We start from the raw sequence: 9,574 nt of genomic DNA on the forward strand, positions 1-9,574 counted from the left end.
ATAAATGAAACAAACCAGGCCCTATCAAACTCTAACTACAATATGAAAAAGAACAAACTAAATACCTGTATGACTAACTAAAGAAGAGGCCAAAACGTACATAGGGTGGCACTCACCACTTACCTAGTGTTTATAGACAGGCAAATTCCTAGGTGTGTAAAATGTAAGAGGTACCTTGTCTTACCTAACCCTACACCTTACCACCACACCGAGAACAAAACAAAAGTCAACACGTAGGCCACCACGTGGCACAGCTCTCTCCAGACTTCCTCTTTCTCCAGACTGCTCTAACGAGGCCAGGTTAGCACAGCAGCTGATTAGCCTGCTGAAACACAAGAGGAGGATCAAAATAGTGCAGAGTTTACCTGCACGTAACACCCGCCTCCTCTTGCTGGCACATGTGTAAAAACACTGGCTCTGATTGGCTACCATGCCACCGCCTTAGCCAATCATAATTGCTCACCTTGTTTTTAACCCACCTCCTCAAGCAAGCAAAGTGTGCTTTTGGATTTGAACAGTTTATTCAATCAATGCATGGAATGCACCGCATTTAACATTCATTAACGTTAACGGCGTTGTAACAGCGTAAAAAGTAATTCGTCAGATTACCCCATTACTGAAAAAAAAACCGCTGTTATCTAACGTCGTTATTTTAAACGTCGTTATTCCAAACCCTGATACTCAGTTTGCTTTACTTTGTGATAATATTACTGCTCACACCGAACAAGACTGAAGCGACCAGATTACATTAAAAATCAATGTAAATGACTCGACCTTAAGTGACGCAACTTGTGTGATTTGATAGTTGAAAAATTGTAACTTTTACAGCGACTTCAATGACATTTCACCTGGCCGGCAGCCCCTCCCTCTCCCTGCAGTGAGACGGCTGCAGAGGGAGGGCTGTACAATTCCTCAACTTACCGAAGCAAAATTAAAGCAGTTAGACCTATATTCTGAGTGAGCTCATCTTTTAGTAACTCCGTATGTTGATCATTTAAACCGTAAAAGCGGAGCTGTCTATGATGAGTGCTGTAAACGTATGATGATCAGCCCTGTCTTAATAAAAGACACAGCTGTCCAAATATAATATTTCAAAATTTAATTAAAACACCTAAAAACAAATGAGGTGCTGAAAAAAAATAAAAAATTAGGTGATGGATTTAGTCAAATAAGTGCTGGTCAAAATCTTGGAGGTGTCGGCTTTTGCTCCGGGCCAAATTACGCTGTGAACCCAATGATGTGTTCACAGTCACACTAATCTGATCATTTAATTACAAGTTATTCTGACTAACATAAAAAGTGACCATATAACAACTCCTGAATTATAAAGCCCTGTTAAAGAGAAACAACACAATCCGCTCTCTCTTTATTTGACAAAGCTGAAATATATCAAAATTATAACAAAATGAGAAAAGAGAGATTGTAAAATAAAAATACAACAAATTATGTTGTCAATTTTAGTGTAGGACACAAGGCAAACTCATGTGGCCCTTGGTCTAATTTTTTGCTGACCCCAAAATGACTCAAAAAAGACACAAAATAACTCAACAACATAAACAAAAACACAAAAAGGAACACAAAACTGCAACAAAAACACACTTGATATTGTTTTGTGCCTTTTTTGTTGCACTTTTGTGTATTTTCTTCAGTTATACTTGTAACAACACGGATGCAGAAAACGGAACGAAAAAAAATGCAGAAAACTGCAACAAAAACACACAAAATGACAGAACAAAAATAAACAAAAAGACAAAACTGCAACAAACACGCACTACATATTTTTTTTGTGCATTTTCTGTTGCCGTTTTGTGCATGTTTTCATGTCATTTGAATAAAAACAATGCAAAAAACTGCAAAAAAATTATGACAAAATCACACGGACCCTTCTTTACTGTATTAATGCTTCAATTGGGCATTATTCTAAATGTCACCGCTGTGATAAATGTTGCCCATTCCTGCATCAGAGCATCCAATGTGTCCTGCAAGAGAAAGTAAAAATGACAGAAACATGAATTATTGTGTAAAGTACCAAATAATTGTAGTTGTAGTAACGCCTAATGAGAGCTGGAGATAAGCACCAGCAGACCCCCCCCAACCCTGAAAAAAGGATCAAGTGGTCTGGACAATGGATGGATTTTTATTATTATGATTTTTATTATTATTATACAATCGCTCCATTGTTACGTCAGTGCACAGTGGTTGAAAACACTGCAGTAAACAGCCCTCATGCTGTTGAACTCTTTAAAAGTAAAACCAGATTTTTCTCTTTGTTAGTTTTTCTCCCACAACCGATGGATGTGATGCGACTAACCTCTTTGTGGTTCGCAGGCTGCATGCCTCTCATATCTGGGCTGTTTGCCATCAGTACGTGACTGATTCATGGGTCAGTGCATGTGAACAGGCGTTCGGCCCTATCATCAAACAGTCCATCATAAAGCATGAGAAAAACTTGATCACAAGGATCACAGAGTTGGTATCTGGTCTGACCGGGTCATCTCACCCACCCATCTTTTTCATTCTGACTTTGACATGTGGGTGATTGATGTCACCTCCTTTCTTATCTCATGAGCAGAAATGAAAGGATATGAAATGTTCTTGGCACGATGAAGAAATAATGTTTTTTTTAATTGTTATTTAGTGTATTATTTAGATTTTTAGCAACAAAGCTCTGAATCAGAGATGGACAACTTTTTTTTTTAATTTGTCACAGCACACCTGGTCAATATTCATGTCAGCACCAATCTGAGCATTAACACAGGAAACAATAGTCTTTTGACTGTTTTTGTGGTCATTTTGTGTATTTTCTCTCATTTTGTGCATTTCATTGATGGGTTTTTTTATGTGTGTTTTCAGAGTGTCTTTTGTGAACCTATTTTATTGTTTTGTAAATCCCTTTGTTGTTTTGTATATTGTTCTTTTATTTTGGATGGGTTGTCATTATATGTGTTTGTGGAGCCCTTTTTTGATTATTCGTTGTCGTATTGTGTGGTTTTGGTGTCATTTTGGGCCTGTACCACAAAGCTGGATTAACTCTTATCTCACTAACTTCTAGGATTTATTCCGTGTGTGCTGTACTATGACACTGGTTAACTTCTTACCAGGATAAATCACCATGGTAACTCACACTGAACAGCTAACCTGGTCGTGGGCGGGACCTGGGGGGTATTTCATCAAACCCAGCTCAGGGTTAAGTCCAGGTTTAGTTTAACTGGCTTCTAACTACAAAGGCCGTTTCATCAAATAGATTACAGTTTAGTTGCCATGGAAACACAGTCAGCAGACTTGGTTTACCTGCTGCACGCTACAGACGCACTCACATGAAACCACATCATCATTTAGTGGTGCTTTAAAACACTCAACAAAGTTCTCCCAATGAAAAAAGGAGTCAAAAATAGTTCTGTTATACATTTTCTCACAACGCATGACTCTGCAACTATTCTGTATTAGTGAAACCATATGGTTGTTTTCAAACCATGACTCATTGCTAATGCTTGGCTAAGCTGTGATAGTCAAACAGCAACACTGTGGTCTAACTCCACGAGCCAACACAACCGAAACATGAATCAGCAACAATTCTCAGGTCATCTGTAGGTGTTCAAGCCATGACTCAACAACAATGTGTGAACTACAAACTAATGTTGGGTGCAGCTTCAAACAGCTAAACCAAGAGTGTCAAACAATTAGCAGAAAACATAAATGTGAATTTAGGTTTTCTTTGTATGTTGTAAAAGCACAGTTCAATACATTTTAACACCTTCATATTTCAAAATTGTGCACTAAAAAAGACCAATGTTCACTTGCAGATAATTATCTGTCAGGCCCTGATGTGAAACGAGTTTGATGCTGCATATTTAATAAAAAAAAGAAAGAAAAAAAAGACTTTGAGACAACTTTAGTTGACCAACGTGCACAGAAGACAGACGAGCAGCAGCCGTTGGAGCTCAGAAGGAGTGACCGACTACACCAATCAAGTTAGGCCAATCAAGGGACTGAGCTTCCTCTGTGACAGGTGAGCTGCGGGAACGCAATCTAGTCACTGGCTGCGCTGTCATTACCTTTGGAAATGTGTAAAATCTAAATAGCGCAATAAAATGGAAACACCTAAATTTCAAAAAAGCACTTGAAGATCGCAAAAAATTTTTTTATGCTTTTATGAGGAGGAATTTCATATGTTTCATTATTGAAATGTATCGCAAAATGGAAACAGTTTTTCTGCAAATACACGTCACAGAACGTGATGTACCTGATCACATGACGTGACGCAGCTGGTCACATGATCACTTCTCTCCGAGAAAACATGGCGCTGTATGTGTGGACAGAACAGGAGACATTTCTTAGCATTACTTATTACTGCCACATTAGATGTGAAACAACAAAGGAACGCAGAGTTATAAGGAGGTTTGGAGCGTCCATCTTCCTACAGCCAAGTCTTGCGGGATGAGATTTCATGGTAGTTATGAGGCTCCAAAACAACCTTCAATGGTAACTGCATGTTCAAAGTGCTATTATACTTTTTCAACATTAAGAAATATTGCTTTTATTTTGCTAAAATCCTTAATGGAGACACAGGTTGTCTCATGCTGCGTTCATGATATATAGGGGATCTATTCTTCCATGCGCGTAAGTCCAAAAAGCTGTGCAGGTGCGCTGTTTTAAGCTGTGTGCTATTCTCCCCCTGTACTTTAGTCAGTCGCTGCACGCCTTCATCCCAGTTACGCACTGTGGGTGAAGCAGCCCTGAAATGTGTTCCCATTCAAATCTGGCTTTACACGCATTCTCCGATGTGCGTGAGTCCTTTTCCTCTTACGCGTTTCTAACCCTGGAAGAAGTGCAAGGTGAAACATTATATTGCACTAGAAATATGGACTTAGTAACATTTGAAGCCACACGGACTCGTGCGTCACGCAGCAGCAGCTGTGATCACTCAGCTGCTGCTGTGCGAGTAATTAAAACTCTGACAGACGCTGTCCACGTTGGTCACAGTGATTCAACTATTTTCATACTATGTCCAACGTAAAGTCACAGTTTGATCCACTACAGAGTGAAACGAGCTGTCATATGCAGATGAACCACAAACTGTTCCCACACATATTTTAATGAGGCTCAGCTCAGGTCGCTTTAAACTATTTATATTTAGAACTGCATATTATGGAAGCCAATAGTTCTGTTTCACTGCAAACATCCCTCTGTATTAAAGCACGACGCTCTGAGGCTGGGTTATTTCCTCATACTGTATCTTCAGCACATCTAACTCGGTCACGCTTTACAGCGATGATGATGATGATGATGATGATGATGATGATGATGATGATGATGATGATGATGATGATAATGATCAAGGAGAGATTTTAACTGTGATTCGGACAGAAGAATGCGGCCGATCTTCAGTCACACTGCAATAATCTGATCAAAGCAACCTGTTATATTGTTTATCAATGAAAGCGTTTCAAATAAAAAGTTAACTTTATCATTTTCATGGATTTCAATGACATTTACAAGCGTTGGGAAAACTCCACGTTCCGTGATTTCTAGACAGCCCAAAAAAATAGCATCACCGCCTCCTTTCCTTCATTCACAGACTACGTGCTTTTTGGCTCCTTATGCGCGGTGGGCGTGTCAGGAACCTGGACCGGAGAATACGCGTAGGAGAGAAGTGCGTACCTGCAGGCATGCAAAAAAGCGCTTACGTCCAGATGGGAGAATAGACCCCTTAATGAATAAATTAAAAAATTAAAAAATGTATTGGTCTGAAAGTGGCCGACCCATGCAGGCTTTATCAGCAGACTATTTTGGAAAGTCGGGCTTGCGTCACAAAGATGTTAGCGATAGTAAATAAATGAAGCGCTATCTTTAAATGGGGGGAAAACAACTTGTCCTGCATGACCAATGACAAAACCATCTTTATTTAAATACTGGAGTGATTTATATCTCTGTATTCTATTAAAATGGTATACAATTGTATACTTGTATATGACTGATACAAGGCCAAGTTAACAGTGTTAGGAAGTAGGGGTATCTAAGTGCCCATACAAAGTCGCAGCCCTCGAAATATTCATGCAAACTTTGTTGATAAAGCCCATTTTATGAACGGATATAAAAACAACATATTGCCATATAGAATGAAAACTCAAGCCCTCGAGATGTCCCTAAAATCCTCAATCCTCATTTCAGATCTTAACTGTTCACTTACCGATATGAAATGTTGAGCGCACACATAGGAATGGAACGTTTTTTACCCTTGTCCACCCTACCAGACTCCAGCATTTCCAACCGTCCTATGAAAGAACACCAGCTTTTTCTGCAATTATTACAACAGGAGTCAACACGTTAACGTTTTTTTTACCCCCAGCATTGCTTGACAGAAACGTCTTTACTTACTCGGGTGCCAGTGTTCCCGAATGTAGATCAGCCCATCAGATAAAAATGTATATGTTTCCTATGGGATGTCATTGGGTAAATGAAAAGATTGCATGACTTCTCTGTTGTATGAACAGCAGCCTCTCAGAGAACTCACAAGATTTAGGTTAATGCAGACATTTGTGAGTTCTGATTCAGAGCAAAGATTCGATTCTCTGACAAAGCCCGACTTCCAGTGTTTAGTGTTTCCATTGACATTTGACCTCACGATCGAGATCTGGACGAGAACGAGATTTCAGAGTGTGAAAAGGCTTATTTGTTGGGCAGACAACTGAATAGTCATACTCGCTCAGCTCTTATCCACTTAACCCATTCCCAACCAGTTTAGACGTTCAGCGTAAGTTACCATGGTGATTTACCCGGTAAGAAATTAACCAGCGTCATAGTACAACACAAGGAATAAATCCCAGAAGTTAGCACGATAAGAAGAAATCCAGCTTCGTAGTACAGGCCCTTGCTGTAAACCATATGAAGTGTATCAAAGTATTTGACGTCTCAATATTATAAGGTTTATACGCTTTTCAGCTTAGGTTAATTGTTTTCAATACATTATAGAAAAGAGCCTAAAAGCCATTGAGATATATTTAAACTTGGGGGTCAAACAAGAAGAGCCCTGTTTCACTGATTTATAGGTTGTCTTTTTCTCCAACTATTTCTAGAGCAATGTAAATCCATACACGGTATTAAGCTAAGGTTAGAGATATGACCTTTCTCTTGTCTATATAGGCACTGGCTGTTGGGAAATGTTTAGATTTACAGTTTGTAGAGTTTGCAGAGATTGCAGTGTTTGCAATGATCTGGCCAGCAGCTCTCAGCAGGTTTTCACACCCTGTTTTTGGACTCTGATTGTACAATAAATGTCATGATATTTGCAATTCGGTTGTCCCAAAGATTTCTTCTACACCACCTTTTTTGTCATCACCATCCACACCACCAGATGCAACACATACCTGTCAAGTATCTTGTTTTAGCCGGGAACTCCCATATTTTATCCCTCTTTTCCGCCATTGTCCCGTATTTGTATTATCTCATAGAAAATATGTAATGAAAATAAAATGTAAATGTTTAAGTTAAAGACAAGCAACGTGAAATTACCAGCGAATATGCAACGTGTTGACTTGTATGTGAACTGTAAGTATATCAAATAATAAGTCATATATTCCTGATTTCTTACTTTTTTGCATGTTTTTCACACTTAAATGTTTCAGATCATCAAACAAATTTAAACATTAGTCAAAGTTACCACAAGTAAACACAAAATGCAGTTTTTAAATCTTAGGGCCCTGTGTGGAAAAAGTGTTTGCTCCCCAGCTCCTGTTAAAACATAACTGTGGTTGATCACAACTGTTGTCACACCCAGGCCTGAATACTGCACAGCTGTTCTCAATCTAGAAATCACCTGACAAAGCGAAGTAGACCAAAAAATCCTAAAAAAGCTATAGACATCATGCACAGATCCAAAGACATTCAGGAACAATTGAGAAAAAAAGAAGTCCATCAGTCTGGAAAAGGTTATAAAGCCATTTCTAAAGCATAGGGGACTCCAACGAACCACAATGAGAGCCATAACCCACAAATGGCAAAAACAAAATGAAGACTTGACAGTGGCCTTGTCAAAGTCCTGACCTCAATCCAATTGAGATGCTGTGGCATGACCTTAAAAAAGGCGGTTCATGCTCCAAAACCATCCAATGTGGCTGAATTACAACAATTCTGCAAAGACCAGTGAACCAAAATTCTTCCACAGCGTTGTAAAAGACTCACTGCAAGTTATCATCGCAAACGCTTGATTGCAGTAGTAGCTGCAATAATCAGTTATTAGGTTTAGGGGCAAACACTTCATCACACATGTAGCTTTGGATTTTTTTCTTCCTTGCATATATTGATATATATATATATATATACTGTATATATATATATATATATATAGCTTATTTTGTATCAAAATACTCATTTTAAAAGTCACCGCTTTTACCTCAGAATTGGGCAGCTGTTTAATTAATGTGTCATTTTGCATCAGCAAAATTTAGCCCAGAAGTGGGTATTCTAGATTTCATGTCCACCTCTCTTAAAATATAACGTACTTTGGAGCTTGGTTGGGATGGTGCGACGGCTTGTAGTAGGCGCAAGAAAATTTCCCATATTTTCAAATCCAAAACTTCAGAGGTATGCTGTACATTTACTGTCCTTTAAATGTCTTTGCTGTGAAAATCATTTCCAAAGTGTATAAAAGAGATAAAAGGTGTATTTTTCTTGAGAATGTTTCATGCACGGAACTGAACTGAAAAATGTGGTACATGCATTTCTACTTTAACTGCAATGCAATCTAGAGACTCTAATCAACCCAACAATCATGTTTTTGGATTGTGGGAAGAAGCCAAAGTACCCTGAGGAAACCCACACAAGGACGGGGAGAAGATGCAAACTCCACACAGAAAGAACTATTATTATTACAATTTAAGTTTATCCAAAGTGACACAAGCAGTCAGATTAGTTAAGGGACTTTTTCCATCATCCCACAGTGATGGACCAGGTTGGATTCGAACCAACAGCTCGCTTCATTACTCCACCACCCCAGGGTTGGAACCAATGACCTTTGTGATGTTTTACAAAAAAGTATGTTTAGTGTTTAGATGTTTCTCTTATTATAACTGTTGTAATGTTCATGAAATGCAAATAAATGTAGACAAGAATCAACAAAAGATAATACATTGTCATTACATTTCAAAGTTATGTGTTGTATTACTATAGAACCCATGTCCACTACAAGGGACAGATGATAAATGCAAAAATAAATATATTTGAGAATTATTTTGTTTTTTTTTGTTAAAGAAAAATGTTTTCTTTAACCTTAAGACTCTCAAAATGTCAAATGAATTAATATCAAAACATTTTTTCTTCTGGGTATCAGGAGGATAATACTGTGTATCTGTGTGAGCAGAAATGAAGAGGAAATTTACAGTTCAAACAGTTTTGGCCCCGCCCACAAGACACAATTATCTGCTCCAGTTTCCTGCGGTGCTAGAATGACATCTCATGGTACGTCTGAGTGTCTTCATCAACCTCCCAGAACGTACGTTGCCTTTTCATTTGCACTAAATATTTTTGTCTAAAAACTTGTTCAGTGTTGTCTGATTTGGTTCCTTTTTAATAAATA

This window comes from Gouania willdenowi, chromosome 9 (genome assembly GCF_900634775.1).
Source record: "Gouania willdenowi chromosome 9, fGouWil2.1, whole genome shotgun sequence".
Taxonomy (NCBI): Eukaryota; Metazoa; Chordata; class Actinopteri; order Blenniiformes; family Gobiesocidae; genus Gouania; species Gouania willdenowi.